The following is a 17,941-nucleotide window of genomic DNA, read 5'->3' as shown; positions in this document are numbered from 1 at the left end:
AGCACCAGTGCCTAAGGCCCAATTTTTCAGTCCCTATTTAAAAGAGGCATGTAATTACAATTTTTAATGCAATGTTTAGCAGCAGGGCTCATTCCTGCACTCCAACTAGAGTATATGGGAGAAGTTGAAATGTCGTGGCACCAGCACCAGTGCCTAAGGCCCAATTTTTCAGTCTCTGTTTAACAGGGGCGTGTAATACAATTTTTCACGCAATTCTTTGCAGCAGACATCATTACTGCACTCCATCTAGAGTATATGGGAGAGGTTGCAGTGTCTTGGCACCATCACCAGTGCCTAAGGCCCGATTTTTCAGACCCTGTTTTACAGGGGCGTGTAATTACAATCTTTGATGCAATGCTTAGCATGAGGGCTCATTCCTGCTCTCCAACTAGAGTATATGGGAGAGGTTGCAGTGTTGTGGCACCAGCATCAGTGCCTAAGGCCCAATTTTTAAGCCCCTGTTTAAAAGGGGTGTGTAATTACAATTGTTGATGCAATGCTTAGCAGCAGGGCTCATTCCTGCACTCCAACTAGAGTATATGGGAGAGGTTGCAGTGTTGTGACACCAGCACCAGTGCCTACGGCCCAATTTTTCAGCCCCTACTAACCAGGGGCGTGTAATTAAAAATTTTAATGGAATGCTTAGCAGCAAGGCTCATTCCTGCACTCCAACTAGAGTATATGGAAGAGGTTGTAGTGTCGTGGCACCAGCAAGCAGTGGCAATGGCCCTATTTTTAAGCCAACAGGGGCATGTAATACAATTTGTGATGCAATGCTATGCAGTAGGGCTCATTCCTGCACTCCAACTAGAGTATCTGGGAGAAGTTGCAGTGTCGTGGTACCAGCACCAGTGCCTAAGGCCCAATTTTTCAGTCCCTATTTAACAGGGGCATGTAATTAAACATTTTTATGCAATGCTTTGCAGCCGGGCTCATTCCTGCACTCCAACTAGAGTATATGGGAGAGGTTGCAGTGTCGTGGCACCAGCACCAGTACCTAAGGCCCAATTTTTCAGCCCCTGCTAAACAAGGGCGTGTAATTACAATATTTAATGCAATGTTTAGCAGCAGGGCTCATTCCTGCACTCCAACAAGAGTATCTGGGAGAGGTTGCAGTGTCGTGGCACCAGCACCAGTGCCTAAGGCCCAGTTTTTCAGCCCCTGTTTAAGAGGGGCATGTAATTACAATTTTTGATGCAATGCTTAGCATGAGGGCTCATTCCTGCTCTCCAACTAGAGTATATGGGAGAGGTTGCAGTGTCGTGGCACCAGTTCCTAAGGCCCAATTTTTCAGTTCCTATTTAACAGGGGCATGTAATTACAATATTTTATGCAATCCTTTGCAGCCAGGCTCATTCCTGCACTGAAACTAGAGTATATGGGAGAGGTAGCAGTGTCGTGGCACCAGCACCAGTGCCTAAGGCCCAATTTTTCAGCCCCTGTTCAACAGGGGTGTGTAATTACAAATTTTGATGCAATACTTAGCAGCAGAGAACATTCCTGCACTCCAAGTAGAGTATCTGGGAGAGTTTGTTGTGTCGTGGCCCCAGCAAGCAGTGCCTAAGGCCCTATTTTTCAGTCCCTATTAAACAGGGGCATGTAATTACATTTTTTATGCAATGCTTTGCAGCCAGGCTCATTCCTGCACTCCAACTAGAGTATCTAGGAGAGGTTTTAGTGTTGTGGCCCCAGCAAGCAGTGCCTAAAGCTCTATTTTTAAGCCCCTGTTTAATAGGGGCATGTAATACAATTTTGATGCAATGCTATGCAGTAGGGCTCATTCCTGCACTCCAACTAGAGTATATGGGAGAAGTTTCAATGTCGTGGCACCAGCACCAGTGCCCAAGGCCCAATTTTTAAGCCCCTGTTTAACAGGGGCGTGTAATGACAATTTTTGATGCAATGCTTTGCAGCAGGGATCATTACTGCACTCCAACTAGAGTATATGGGAGAAGTTGCAGTGTCATGGCACCAGTGCCTAAGGCCCAATTTTTCAGCCACTGTTTAACAGGGGCATGTAATACAATTTTTGATGCAATGCTTTGCAGCAGAGCTCATTCCTGCTCTCCAACTAGAGTATATGGGAGAAGTTGCAGTGTCGTGGCACCAGCACCAGTGCCTAAATCCCAATTTTTGAGTCCCTATTTAAAAGGGGCATGTAATTACAATTTTTATGCAATGCTTTGCAGCCTGGCTCATTCCTGCACTCAAACTAGAGTATATGGGAGAGGTTGTAGTGTCGTGGCACCAGCACCAGTGCCTAAGGCCCAATTTTTCAGCCCCTGCTAAACAGGGGCGTGTAATTACAATTTTTAATGCAATGCTTAGCAGCAGGGCTCATTCCTGCACTCCAACTAGAGTATCTGGGAGAGGTTGCAGTGTCATGGCACCAGCACCAGTGCCTAAGGCCCAATTTTTCAGCCCCTGTTTAAGAGGGGTGTGTAATGAAAATTTTTGATGCAATGCTTAGCATGAGGGTTCATTCCTGCTCTCCAACTAGAGTATATGGGAGAGGTTGCAGTGTTGTGGCACCAGTGCCTAAGGCCAAATTTTTTAGGCCCTGTTTAACAGGGGCATGTAATTAAAATTTTTGATGGAATGCTATGCAGTAGGGCTCATTCCTGCACTCCAGGTAGAGTATATGGGAGAAGTTTCAATGTCATGGCACCAGCACCAGTGCCTAAGGCCCAATTTTTCAGTCTCTGTTTAACAGGGGCATGTAATTACAATTTTTCATGCAATTCTTTGCAGCAGGGGTCATTCCTGCACTCCAACTAGAGTATATGGGAGAAGTTTCAATGTGGTGGCACCAGCACCAGTGCCTAAGGCCCAATTTTTCAGTCTCTGTTTAACAGGGGCATGTAATTACAATTTTTCATGCAATTCTTTGCAGCAGGGGTCATTCCTGCACTCCAACTAGAGTATATGGGAGAAGTTTCAATGTGGTGGCACCAGCACCAGTGCCTAAGGCCCAATTTTTCAGCCCCTGTTTAACAGGGGCGTGTAATTATAATTTTTGATGCAATGCTTTGCAGCAGGGATCATTACTGCATTCCCACTAGAGTATATGGGAGAAGTTGCAGTGTCGTGGCACCAGTGCCTAAGGCCCAATTTTTCAGCCACTGTTTAACAGGGGCATGTCATACAATTTTTTTATGCAATGCTATGCAGTAGGGCTCATTCCTGCACTCCAACTAGAGTATCTGGGAGAGGTTGTAGTGTTGTGGCCCCAGCAAGCAGTGCCTAAGGCCCTATTTTTAAGCCCCTGTTTAACAGGGGCGTGTAATACAATTTTTGATGCAATGCTATGCAGTAGGGCTCATTCCTGCACTCCAACTAGAGTATATGGTAGAAGTTGCAGTGCCATGGCACCAGCACCAGTGCCTAAGGCCTAATCTTTCAGCCCATATTTAACAGGGGCATGTAATTAAAATTTTTGATACAATGCTTAGCAGCAGGGCTCATTCCTGCACTCCAATTAGAGTATCTGGGAGGGGTTTCAGTGTCGTGGCACCAGTGCCTAAGGCCCAATTTTTCAGCCCCTGTTTAACAGGGGCATGCAATTACAATTCTGGATATAATATTTCACTGCAAGGCCCTTTCCTGCGCCCACCAAGAATAACTGTGAGGACTTATAGTGTTGTGGCACCAGAACCACCACAACCACCAAAGGCCCAATTTTTCTACCACTGTTCAACAATGGCATATAATTACAATTCTTGATATAATCGTTCACAGCAGGGCGCTCCAGCATCCACCAAGAGTCACTTTGAGTGCTTAACAGGCCTAAGGCCTAATTTTCAGCCCCTGTTTAATAGGGGCGTGTAATTACAATTTTTGATGCAATACTTAGCAGCAGAGCTCATTCCTGCACTCCAACTAAAGTATCTGGGAGAGGTTGTAGTGTCGTGGCACCAGCACAAGTGCCTAAGGCCCTATTTTTTAGCCCCTGTTTAATAGGGTCGTGTAATTACAATTTTTGATGCAATACTTAGCAGCAGAGCTCATTCCTGCACTCCAACTAAAGTATCTGGGAGAGGTTGTAGTGTCGTGGCACCAGCACAAGTGCCTAAGGCCCTATTTTTTAGCCCCTGTTTAATAGGGTCGTGTATTTACAATTATTGATGCAATGCTTAGCAGCAGGGCTCATTCTTGCACTCCAACTAGAGTATCTGGGAGAGGATGTAGTGTTGTGGCCCCAGCAAGCAGTGCCTAAGGCCCTATTTTTAAGCCCCTGTTTAACAGGGGCATGTAATACAATTTTGATGCAATGCTATGCAGTAGGGCTCATTCCTGCACTCCAACTAGAGTATATGGGAGAAGTTGCAGTGTCGTGGCACCAGCACCAGTGCCTAAGGCCCAATCTTTCAGCCCCTATTTAACAGGGGCATGTAATTAAAATGTTTGATGCAATGCTTAGCAGCAGGGCTCATTCCTGCACTCCAATTAGAGTATCTGGGAGAGGTTGCAGTGTCGTGGCACCAGTTCCTAAGGCCCAATTTTTCAGCCCCTGTTTAACAGGGGCATGTAATTACAATTCTGGATATAATATTTCACTGCAAGGCCCTTTCCTGCGCCCACCAAGAGTAACTGTGAGGACTTATAGTGTTGTGGCACCAGAACCACCACAACCACCAAAGGACCAATTTTTCTACCACTGTTCAACAATGGCATGTAATTACAATTCTTGATATAATCGTTCACAGAAGGGCGCTCCAGTGCCCATCAAGAGTCACTTTGAGGGCTTACAATGTTGTGGCAACACCAACACCTTAGGCCCCCATTTCTGCAGAGCATATAGGGCAGGCCCCTACTTTCAAACATCCAACTAACAAACGTCTCCTACTTGGAAATGGAAGGAGACAACAGGAAGTGATATGAAAAAAGACGGGTGGCAAAAAAATAAAACATACAGGGGTTATAACACTTTCCTATGTTTTCCAAAAATTTTAAAAGTAGATTTTTAGACTGGAGCTACACTTTAAAAATGTACCAGTTCAAAATTACACACAGTTTCTACTTAACACAACAAACCTACACATTCCCTGTCTTCTTAGCACCGTCTGTATACGGCTGTTCTGAGTATATAGGGCCTGGGGGCCCCACGCCTTTCCTTTTTTTAATATGGGTACGGGCTTCCCCTTAATATCTGTACAAGACCCAAAGGGGCTGGTAATGGGCAGGGGGGCTACCCATGCCATTTTTCTCAATGATTTTCATCCATTTTGCCGAAACCAGATAAGTAACCAGTTTTAAATTACTTTTTTCCGTTAAATGTCATTTTGAGCAGGGACTGTTCTAAACACAGGAGACATGTGCCACTTCACAGGCATATTATAGACACCCCCCAGGCACTATATTTAAAGGAATATTTCACTTTTGTTCACTTTAAGCATCATTAAAATCAGTGATTCCTGAAAAACGGCCATTTAAAAAAAAATGACATTGACCCATGTCCGCTGGTGCAGGAACCGGGTCCCCAAACCCTTTTTAGGACAATATCTTGCATATTAGCCATTAAAATTAGCACTTTTTATTTCAAACGTTCGAGTCCCATAGACTTCAATGGGGTTCTAAAGTTTTGCACAAATTTTTGGTCCGTTCGAAAGTTCTGTTGCAAACCGAACCGGGGGGTGTTCGGCTCATCCCTACCCATGATGTATAGAGTGCCCCAATAAACTGAGTAGCCTATGGATTTTAGAGCGACCCAAGGAGGTTGGAGCACCATGTAGGGTTGCCACCTATCTCTTGGATTCAGCCAAACAGTCCAAGCTTTGACATTTGTGTCTGGGTTTCAGTCCACGTGAAACCCGGATACATTATTCAGAATGAACTGTGGCTCCCCAAGTGACTAAGATAGTCACACACAAATCTGTTGTCATCTGTTAACTCAATTTGGCCACCCCCACTGTTTGCCTTGGCATGTTTAGCGCACCATATTTATACTCTCCCTGGGACACCCAAAGGTGTTTAAAGTCTTTTGCAATCCTATAGTGTATACTATAAATAAAATTGCAGTGCGTCGCTAAAGTCTTTGGGTTTGGCATAAAGAGAAGGTAGCAACCCTAGTGTGCACTCAGGAACAGCGATGTTCATACTCTGCTCCCCTTATAGCAAGAGGAAGTTCTCTCTCTAAGCCCTGAAGAAAAACTGCTCCTTTCTCCTCCTGTTAGGAGTGTATATCTGTGAGCTGAAGTCCATTACTCCTTCTATTCTTATGCAAGGCCCTCTTCCCAGACTACATTTCCCAGAATTCAGTGCAGCCTGCATCAAAGTCTCTCAAATCCTTCATACCCAATGGCTTCCTCTGCTGGATGGATGCTGAATGGCACTAAACTGTGACAGCGCTGAAAACTGAAAAATGCCCTGGGCAGGAAGGGGGTGTAAGTGCCCGGGATTGAGGTGGTTAAAGTGGTTACAAATCCACAACAAAAATCTACAAGGCAAAGCCATAATTAGCTGGTATGCATTGCACACCAACTCATTATGAAGACCCTAACCTTAGACCTTAGATCGAAATCCCCGCAGCGGTCCCGGCAAACTGGTCTGCCCAGCGACATGTCTCCCGGAGTTGTTTATGGGTATCGCGGGCTCCAGCATTGTGATTGATCAGAGCCACGATGACGTCACTCCCACTCATGGTAACGGGGCGCCAGCTGAAGCAACGAATGAATGAGCCGTTTCTTCAGTGCGCATGTGCCGATGACGTTGTGAAGATACAGGGGATATCTCCTGAATTGTGCAGGTTTAGGAGATATCTGGGGTAGCTTCAGGTAAGACTTATTATAGACATTAGATATGTGCAGAGTAAAATATTTCATTTCAGAATTTCTTTTTCGTCCGAAAAATTTATTTATTAAGTTTCTCATGAAATTCATTTTTATTTATTTTGTTTTTCGTTCAAAAATTGCATTCGTCCGAAAATCCACATGAATTACGGTCAAATCTGTCTTTGAAGGCTTATGGTGTCTGTCGAATGTATAAAGAAGATTCGACGGAGCTAGTATATAGCATACTTTGTGTGAAATTTAGAACCCTATTAAAGTCTATGGGACTCCAACGTTCAAAATCTAAAGTACTAATGTGTTTGGGTACCCGGGTCCTGCCCCAGGGGACATGTATCAATGCAAAAAAAAGTTTTAAAAACTGACGTTTTTTCGGGATTTTAATAATGATTAAAGTGAAACAATAAAAGTGTAATATTCCTTTAAATTTCGTACGGGGGTGTCCATAGTATGCCTGTGAAGGGGCGCATGTTTCTGGTGCTTAGAACTGTCCCTGCACAAAGTGTCATTTATGCAGGAAAAAAAGTCCTTTAAAATCACTCGCAGCTATTATGAATTGTCGGCTCTGTAATACAGAGAACACTCATTGAAAGTCATTGATAAAAATAAATAAATAAATAAAAAAGCATGGGGGTCCCCCAAATTCAATTACCAGACCCTTCATGTCTGGCATGGGTATTAAGGGGAACCCTGCGTCAAATAAAAAAAAATTGATGTGGGGGTCCCGCTAAAAATCCATACCAGACCCTTTATCCGAGCACGCAACCTGGCAGGCCGCAGGAAAAGAGAGGGGGACGAGAGAGCGCCCCTCCTCCTGAACCATACCAGGCCACATGCCCTCAACATTGGGAGGATGCTTTGGGGGTCTGTGACCCCTCAAAGCACCTTGTCCCCATGTTGATGTGGAGAAGGGCCTCATCCCCACAACCGTGGCCGGTGGTTGTGGGGTCTGCAGGAAGGGGACTTATCAGAATCTGGAAGCCCCCTTTAACAAGGGGACCTCCAGATCCCGCCCCCCCTGTTTGAAATGGTAAGAGGATACAAAAGTACCCCTACCATTTCACAAAGAAAGTGTAAAAATGGTTAAATAAGACAAACACAGTTTTGAAAAATTCCTTTATTAAAAATAAAAAATAAAATAAAAAAAAGATTCCAGCGGTGGTAATCCACTCTTAGGCCGCGTACACACGCGGGGACTGTTCGCTCAACTTTGTCCGTCAAACAGTTTCAGCAAACAGTCCGCTCAAAATTAGCATGGACGGATTTGCCCACACACGACGAACGAACAGTTTGCTGAAACCGTGCGCGATGACGTGAACGGCACGTACGACGGGACGGAAAATACGACGTCCTATACACTGCATTACAACTTTCGGCGTGTAAATCCTTTCTGAGCATGCGCGGAACTTAGTTTGACGAACAAGCCTACACACGAGGGGACTGTTCGCTGAAACCAAGTTTCAGCGGACAGTTTTTCGGAATTTCCGAAAAACTTTGTTCAGCAGACTGTTCGCTGAAACTGTCCGCTGAAAGCCCACACACGGGCGGACTGTCCGCCGAAACACTGTTCAGCGGACAAAGTTGGGCGAACAGTCCCCGCGTGTGTACGCGGCCTTACTATCCAGCGACAGATCTCCGGGGTCCAGCGATGGCTGATCTGTTCCAGCGCAGCGAATCCATCCATCTTCTGTCTCCACGGAGGAGACACTGCAGGGATTCCGGCGGCCTGACGTTTGTTATATGCGGAGGGCGGGGCCACCTGTCACCTGACTCCGCCCCCTCTGGCGCAAGGGGAAACCCGGGTTTCTCCGTGATGTATGGGTGACCCCGCCCCCCTCTGATGTAACAAAGGCAGGTTTCCGTTACATCAGATAGGGCGGGGTCACCCATACATCACGGAGAAACCCACGTTTCCCCTTGCGTCAGAGGGGGCAGAGTCAGGTGACGGGTGGCCCCGCCCTCCGCATATAACAATCGTCGGGCCACCGGAATCCCTGCAGTGTCTCCTCCGTGGAAACAGAAGATGGATGGATTCGCTGCGCTGCATCAGATCAGTCATCGCTGGACCCCGGAGAGATGATCATCCGTCGCTGGATAGCAAGAGTGGATTACCACGGCTGAAATCTTTTTTTATTTTTTTTTATTTTTACCATTGTTCATATTTATTCTTTATGCTCAAATATTTTTTTCTTGTTTTTCATAATCTGTTATAAATTGTCATTTGTTAGTCTAAAGTTTAATCAATAGACACTGAATATAAACATACTTTGCCTGAAAAAATTCTTATGAATATATTGGCAATTTATTTATTTATTTTTAAATTTATTTTCTAGTTTTTAACGCTAGCTGCAACATCCTGAGGAAGCTCAAGAGAGCGAATCATGTTGAAAATTGCAGCATCTTTATGTATAGATTGGTAACATGTATGGTCATTTGTGATCCTCTACCAGCTCTGTACATCAGTATTTGATATCTGTATTCATATCCTTTCTATCAATGTTTTTAACATTTGTTTGTATTTCAAAATAAAACTTTGTATATTTCACTTTGGGCACGTGACTGTTCTGCCTCTACTAGAGTACCGTTTAAAAGTCCCGGGGGTTGGTTACCCTCCAGCCCCTCTAGTTTCCCTTCCCTTTTCTTTAAAACATCCACTGGGAGGATCAACAGGTAATAAAAATGTTACAAGAGGAGACTCAGAAAAACAAAATCTTCTATACTAATGACAGATTGCACCATTTATGTAATTATTGATCTGCCCATAGTTACACTTTTTTTTTCAATCAAATTTTTTTTATTTCATTTTCCAATTTACAACAAAAGAAGAAATCACAACACACAAAGCATTCCCACAAAACAACCCAACCAAACAAAACAAAAACTTGTTACACTTTAGTGCCAACGTCATAACATTTCCAGGGATAAGAAGTGTTCTTTGAAAACTTTACACCAAAAAGAGATCTGTCCATTCAGAGTCATGAACCATTTCACTGCCAGGTCCTCACATCGTACAGACCTGACAGCAGGGGGTTAACACACAATCCTGTTGCTGCAGCCACTCTTTTTATTAAATAAAAGGTGATTATATTGGAGTACAGCTGTCCAGATCCCTTCCTTTACATTCCCAGGACCAACATGGCGAGTGCGGGGGCGGGGGGAGAACGACGGACACACGTCCACTCTCCTCCCCTTCTTGCTTTGACCCAGAAAGCAAGGTTTATGATGTCACTTCCAGGTCAGCCTCTCAAGGTGTGTTTTTCAGTGTGATCTGCATCACAAAACATTCAGTGGAGCCCAGAGGAGACATTGGGGGTCTTTTAGTCCCTAGATATCTCTTTAAAGAGAACCTGTCACCTAAAAAATATCACATACAGGACTTTCTGTCCCCTATGTGATGAAAGAATGTGATGGCCCCCACCTCCACATATATGCACATACAAATGTAAACAAATGCCTCAGGATTTCCTACAAGTGAAAACGTTGATTGCGATACACGTTACATATAACCGCGCACGCCGGAGTCAGAGCAAGAATTCTAGAGCCAGATCTCCTCTGTAACACTAAACTAATATCTATAGATTTTTTTTTAAGTGTTGCCTATAGAAAATATAGGTTACTGAAATTTGTCGCCATTTCACTGCGCACATAATTTAAGGTTTGGCAAGCTGGGTATCTAGTTATTTCGCGATACCTTGTTTTTTATATTTTACCAAAAATGTGGGTAATTTATGCATTTTTGTTTCCCTAAAATTCACTTTAGTGTTTTTTTACTGACTTTTTGTGTTTCCGAGACCATTGAGGTAATATTGTGTGACATAAAAATGTAAACTACCACTATTTTATTTTTTAGGATGCCTGCTTTCAGAAAATATATAATGTTTGGTATATTTCCATCATCTTCAAGGCAAAAATTATTTTTTAAACATGTGTGCAAAAAACGCAAAAAGAGCTCTGGCAGTGAAAAGGTTAAAGTGAACCCCAGCTGGAGGAAGTTCAGTCCCCAGAAGTGGTAGGAATATGACCTCACACTCAGCCCCCGATCTCTTGTAGGTGTGCTGTGTGAATAGTCTATGGAGAGGAGTAATAGCTAAACAGAGAATGAAGATAACAAGAACATCCATTCTACACCTGATGAGATCCCCGAGACTTTCATCAGAACCAGACGGAATACAATTAGCCAGCTGAACTTAAGTGATACTGTTAAATACATTCCATAAACAGCAGCAACCAAGTGTGGGAAGGCTTGTGGCAGCTTAGGGGATTGCTTTCTCACCAAACAGAAACTTCTTCCTCACTGGTGTCCCAGTCACAGACCTGCCTGCAAACATGTCACCCGTGAGAGGAGATAAAATATGGAAAGGAGGCATTTATCATGGGAGGGGAGGTTTGGAGAAGGTGTGCTTAGCTGGAGCCGTGACACCTGACTTATGGTGTATCAACAGTCAGAAGAACCTGGAATGGACTCTCTTAATGAGGCTTCAGAGGCTTTGCAAGATGCCACTTGACCCCATCCTAGTCCCTGGTACTGCGACAGTGTCAATCATGTATTAGCTCAGGATCTGGCAATGAAGAAAATACTTGGTAACATTGCCCAGTTAGTGAATGATGAAAATGCATTACATGTTCTGTTAAAGCTCCATAAAAAAGATAAATATATGAATTATGAGGAAAAAAAAGTCAGTGCATCCGATCATTACATTCCAGTTTGCAGATTTTTCACCTCATCCCTACCTTATGGGATAACATTGGGGCTATGAAGCTAATGGAACACCTGCAACTCCTTTAATACCCCCGTCTTCCAGAGTTCCCTCTCTACAAGCTTCTCTGCTGAAGCTTGTGAATCCTCTGGTTGCAGATTATCCCGGTATTAACTGTAAACTTTTGTCACATTCAGAGCATTAAAATGGCTTCTCTCCAGTGTGAACTCTCTGGTGTGTGTTAAGATTTGATTTCCGTGTAAAAGCTTTGCCACATTCAGAACACTGATATAACTTCTCTCCAGTGTGAACTCTCTGGTGTATCATCATATCTGACTTTTGTGTAAAAGCTTTGCCACATTCAGAACACTGATATGGCTTCTCTCCAGTGTGAACTCTCTGGTGTGTGATAAGGTCTTTCTTAGTTGTAAAAGCTTTGCCACACTCAGAACACGGATATGACTTCTCTCCAGTGTGAACTCTCTGGTGTATGATAACATCTGACTTCTGTGTAAAAGCTTTGCCACATTCAGAACACTGATATGGCTTCTCTCCAGTGTGAACTCTCTGGTGTGTGATAAGATTTGCTTTTAGTGTAAAAGCTTTGTCACATTCAGAACACTGATATGGCTTCTCTCCAGTGTGAACTCTCTGGTGTGCAATAAGATTTGATTTTTGTGTAAAAGCTTTGTCACATTCAGAACACTGATATGGTTTCTCTCCAGTGTGAACTCTCTGGTGTGCAATAAGTTTTGAGTTTGATGTAAAAGTTTTATCACATTCAGAACACTGAAATGGTTTCTCTTTATTGTGAATCTTCTGGTGTGTGATACGTTTTGCCTCCATTGTAAAACCTTTGTTGCGTTCCAAACAAGAAATATCTTCTGAAATGACTCCTCTTATGTATACATGGGATGGACTTTACTATAAAGCCATTGTCACTTCCAGAACACTGAAATGACTTCTCTCCTGTTGTCCTCTGAGGCTGGATCAGTGTTGAAAAGGATCCAAAATATTTATGACTTTTAGAACACGGATATGTCTTGAATCCTTTGTGAATCCTCCAGTGAACTGCAATAAAAACTTTCAGTCACTTATAACACCCAAATGGATCATTTCCAATGTGACTTTGTTTTATTGATGAAGACCAGCATGACCAAAAACTTGGTTCCTCAGTCCACCTGTAGAGAACAAAAAAAAAACAGAATTCTGTAAAAAAAAATGGGTTTTAATAAAATTACTTTATTTTTTAACATTTTATATTAACTGCTTCCCACTCAGCCTATTGTAATATGACGGGCAAAAGGAGCCATATTGTTCTGGGAGATTTTTCTACATGGACATTCCAACATGTAAATCACTTTGCTTGTAGAGCAATTAATAAATCTTTTCATTTTAAATGTTTTGGATCGATCTGAATCAGTGAATATCTGAGGAACATGTGAGGTACATTGAATGAAAGTACAAATGAGTGAATTAGTAGATAGAGAATATTGAAAAAGTGCAGACATATGACCCCTGATAGTGCTAAGGGTTAAATATATTTCTACCCAGAACAAGTAAAAATGAAAAAAAAAAATACGGTCAACTGAAAAGTGTTATGGGAAAACTCCCAACGTTTCAAACCAACAAAATGAAATCTTCTGCATGTGGTGATCAATCTTGAAGGAAATAGATTGAGGATCTTCATAGAAGAGCTCCAGTTTCCCAACAAAATTAACCGCATACCGACCAGATGCCTCAGTTCTACTGCAGCAGCAAGGCTTGGCTGCGCGAATCGCCATTATGGTACGATGGCGCCATAAATGGCTACTAGGGGGTGCTCGCGTGCCACCGGGGGTGCGCACACGCTTCCACTCATTCCCCGAGCTGATACCAGTGCGGTCTCAATCACCTCCAGGTTCCCACGATCGCTCGGGGCACATGGAAACACAGTTACCGGTTTTCTGAGTAGTGAACGGAGAGATCGTCTGTTCATACAGAGTATAAACAGTGATCTGTTAGTTTCCCTACACAGTCCCACTCCCCTTCAGTTAGAACATGTACTAGGAACGCATTACCCCCTTCACTGCCCCCCAGTGTTAACCCCTTCACCACCAGTGACATTTTTACAGTAATCAATGCCATTTTAATCGCACTGATTGCTGTATTATTGCCAATGGTTCCAAAAATGTGTCAAAATTGTCCGATGTGTCCGCCATAATGTTGAAGCCACTATAAAAATCACTGATCGCCGCCATTACTAATAAAAAATAAAATAATAAAAATGCCATAAAACTATCCGCTATTTTGTGGACGCTCTAACTTTTGCGCAAACCAATAAATGACCGTTTATTTTGAATTTTTTACCAAAAATATGTAAAAGAATACATATCAGCCTAAACTGACGAAAAAAAGGTTTTTTTTTTTATATTTTTTGGGGATATTTATTATAGTAAAATGTAAAATATAATGCTTTTTTTTTAAATTGTTTCTGTTTTTTGTTTATAGTAAAAAAATAAAAACCGCAGAGGTGATCAAATACCACCAAAAGAAAGTGGGACAAAAAGGACGTCAATTTTGTTCGGGAGCCATGTTGCAGGACCTCACAATTGTCAGTTTAATCGACGCAGTGCCAAATCGCAAAAAGTGGTCTGGTCTTTGGCCAGCAAAATGGTCCGGGGCTTAAATTGGTTGTATAGTCTAAATTTGAACCTTTACCTACAGGTAAGCCTATAATAAGGTTTACCTGTATGTAAAAAAAATCTCCTAAACCTGTATGGTTTAGGAGATATTCCCTTCATAATGAGCCGCTGACTGCAGTGGCGCATGCGCACAGGGGATTCTCGGCTGGAAGCCCGGCAGACGCCAGACCCTGCCAGGAGGAAATCTCCACCACACAAGCATGGGAGTGACTACATCATGGCTCCAGACACTCACAGCGCTGGAGTCCCGATACCCGGAAGACTCGCCGAGGGAACATGTCAGCTCCCTCAGCGTGCATCGGGTGAGATGTCGGGGCCTCGTTCTAAGGTAAGTATTTCATAATGAGCTAGTATGCGGTGCATACTAGCTCATTATGCCTTTTCCCTTACAGGTGTGTAAAAAAAATGTCAGCGGGTATACAACCGCTTTAAGTGGTTAAGAGTCAGCAGCTATAGCTGGTAATATAAGGACACTTACCTGTCCAGGGATCCAGTGAAGTCCTCACCTGAACCAATTTGTCAATGGTCTTTGGGTGAAGTCACCGGCATCTCAAGTAAGGTAACAGGAAGTGATGCCTTTCGACCTTCACAGTCAGTTTTCTACTGCGCATGCGGGAGCCGCTCTGCGGCTTGTGAATGGTCCTGCAGTCTTCTGGGACCTGTGATGTGTACCAGAAGACTGCGGGGGGGGGGGAGAGGGGGATGAACTTCCAGCTCAGACTGCAGTGATCTGATCTGGAAGTGAGCGGGTACCTGCCAAAAGCAGGTACCCACCCCCCTCAAAAAAAGTGCCAAATGTGTCAGTGGAGGGGGGAGGATGCTAGACATGTGCAAAAGGAAAAAATGTATTTCATTTTTTTAGTTTTAATTCGTTAATTAATTAATTTCATTTAGTTATATTCGTTAAATTCATTAAATTCGTTTTTGGATTTTGTTTTGTTTTCTACCGAATTAGAAAAATCGGTCGCATTCGAAAATATTTCAACCAAATTCGAAATTATTGCTACCTGATTCAAAATTATTTCAACCGGATTCGAAAATATTTTGCGACCCATATTTAGGTCCATGTATCTCGAGGTCACTTGGTGCTAGAAACCCCAAATTTGAGATGTTAAGCCGCGTACACACGGGCGGACTGTCTGGCCAACTTAGTCCGTCGAAACACATTTCAGCGGACAGTCCGCTCTTGTGTGGGCTTCAGCGGACTTTTTCAGCGTGCAGTCTGGCGGACTAAGTATTTCGGAATTTCCGTAATACTGTCCGTCATACTTTGGTTTCAGCGGACAATCCGCTCGTCAGTAGGCTAGTTGGACGGACTAAGAATGGCGCATGCTCAGAAAGGATTTACACGGTGAAAGGTTGCATTGCTGTGTATTGGACTTCCTATTTCTAGTCCCGTCGTACGTGCTGTACACGTCATCGTGCAAGCTTTCGACGGGCTGTTTGTGCATCCGTGTGTGGTCAAGTCCGTTCATTCAAAAGTATGACGGACTGTCCGTCGGATTGTCTGACAGACTAAGTTGGCCAGACAGTCCGCCCGTGTGTCTAGCTATATGTGGCTCCGAGGTACGCGGCCCAAAGTTGGGTTGCAAAATGTCAGTCTCTGCTGCATTTGGCATATTGCCCATATCTGGGGTCACTTGGTGGCAGGTGACGTGGCAAGTGGACAATCCACAACTTGTGGCAGGTGATGTGCCAAGTGGACAATGACAAACAGCATATGTACTTGTCTTGCGATCGACATCCGTGACTTCTTCAATCAGGCATGTTGACAACTTCATTGATGTGATAAATATAATAAAACAAGATGTGTGGTTTTTTGCACTGTACACTGCAAGTATGAGAAGTTGATGTGACAGATGCATATAAGTAACTAACCATCTTCCAAAATTTCTAATTCAAATAGAAAAGATTAGAACAGAATAGAAAAAAATATAATTTAATAGCATTAAATAGAAAGAATATGCAACCATCTTCTGAAATTCGAATTTTGAATAGAATAAATTTAGAATTTCGAATATTATGGATTCAAATTTTTAAATTAATTAATTTTAAATTTGGATAGAAAATATTATAATAAAATAGAAAATAGACTAGAAAAAAGATAGAACAGAACAGAACAGAATATATTATATTCTTTTCTATTCTTTTTCTAGTGTATTTTTTATATTCTATTAAAATCTTTTCTATTAAAATCTAAATCATTATATACTAAATTTGAATTTTCGGAAGATGGTTATATATATATATATATATATATATATATATATATATATATTCCGACATTTGAATTTCGTATAGAATGGTTTCGATTTTAATAGAAAATATTTTAATAGAATATAAAAGAATAGACTAGAATAACAATAGAACAGAATAGAATATAGATATTATCTATTTCATTTTGAATTTTTTTGCAGATTACTATTTGTTTTAATAAGATTTCGTGCAGACTCTTAGCGTCTATTTCATTTTTTGCATATCTCCTACAGATTATTAGCATCTATTTATTTTTAGCAGCTCTCCTGTAGACTATTAACAGCCATGTCACTTCTTTTTTTTGCAGGTCTCCTGCAGACTCTTAGAATCAATTTAATTGTTCTTTTTTTGCAGATTACTATTTATTTCCATCAGATCTCCTGCAGTATATTAACATCTATTTCATGTTTTGCAGATCTCCCGCAGACTATTAGCATCTATTTCATTTTTTTTGCAGATTACTATTTATTTCCATCAGATCTCCTGCAGACTATTAGCATTTATATAATGTTTTTGCATATCTCCTGCAGTATATTAGTATCTATTTCATTTTCTCATCAGATCTGCAGACTATAAGCATCTATTTATTTTTTGCTGATCTCCTGCAAACTATTAGCAGCCATTTCCCTGTGTATAGAGATATAAACGGTGATGATGTCTCTCCTGTTGTCTCTTCCTCATACCGTTCCTCCATTCATAAATGAAATAAATGCTAATAGTCTGCATGAGATATGCAAAAAAATGAAATAGGTGTTAATATACTGCAGGAGATCTGATGGAAATAAATAGTAATCTGCAAACAAAATGAAATTGATTCTAACAGTCTGCTGGAGATCTGCAAAAAAAGTGAAATGGCTGTTAATAGTCTACAGGAGATCTGCTAAAAAAAGAAATAGATGCTAATAGTCTGCAGGAGATCTGGTGAGAAAACAAAATAGATACTAATAGTCTGCAGGAGATCTACAAAAAATGAAATAGATGCTAATAGTCTGCAGGAGATCTTATGGAAACAAATAGTAATCAGCAAGAGAAATTAAAAAGGAAATAGATAGTATCTATATTCTATTCTGTTCTATTTTTTTCTATTCTATTCTCTATTTCCATTCTAATCTTTTCTATTCAAATTCAAATTCATTCTATACGAAATTTGAATGTTCGTAAGAAATATATATTTATATATAACCATCTTTTTCGAAATTCGAATTTAGTATATAATGATTTTGATTTTAATAGAAAAGATTTTAATAGAATATAAAAGAATAAACTAGAAAAACAATAGAACAGAACAGAATAAAATATAATATATTCTATTCTGTTCTGTTCTATCGTTTTTCTAGTCTATTTTCTATTTTATTATAATCTTTTCTATCCAAATTTAAAATTAATCAATTTAAAAATTAGAATTCATACTATTCGAAATTCAAATTTGTTCTATTTGAAATTCGAATTTCAGAAGATGGTTGTAGATTCTTTCTATTTTATTCTATTCAATTATATTTTTTCTAATCTTTTCTATTTG

The 17,941-nt window shown here is 41.5% G+C and overlaps 1 pseudogene; it reads right to left on the bottom strand.

Moving 5' to 3' along the window:
- Positions 1-11,683: 11,683 nt before the first annotated feature.
- The window catches only part of LOC143956789 (uncharacterized), a 135,063-nt pseudogene continuing 128,805 nt past the window's right edge, over positions 11,684-17,941 (bottom strand).

The sequence above is a fragment of the Lithobates pipiens genome, unplaced genomic scaffold (genome assembly GCF_037356315.1).
Source record: "Lithobates pipiens isolate NorthernLeopardFrog02 unplaced genomic scaffold, aLitPip1_a1.2 Scaffold_41, whole genome shotgun sequence".
NCBI classification, from domain to species: Eukaryota; Metazoa; Chordata; class Amphibia; order Anura; family Ranidae; genus Lithobates; species Lithobates pipiens.
The sequence above is the reverse complement of the archived record's forward strand: the minus strand, read 5'-3'. Positions and strand labels throughout refer to the sequence as shown.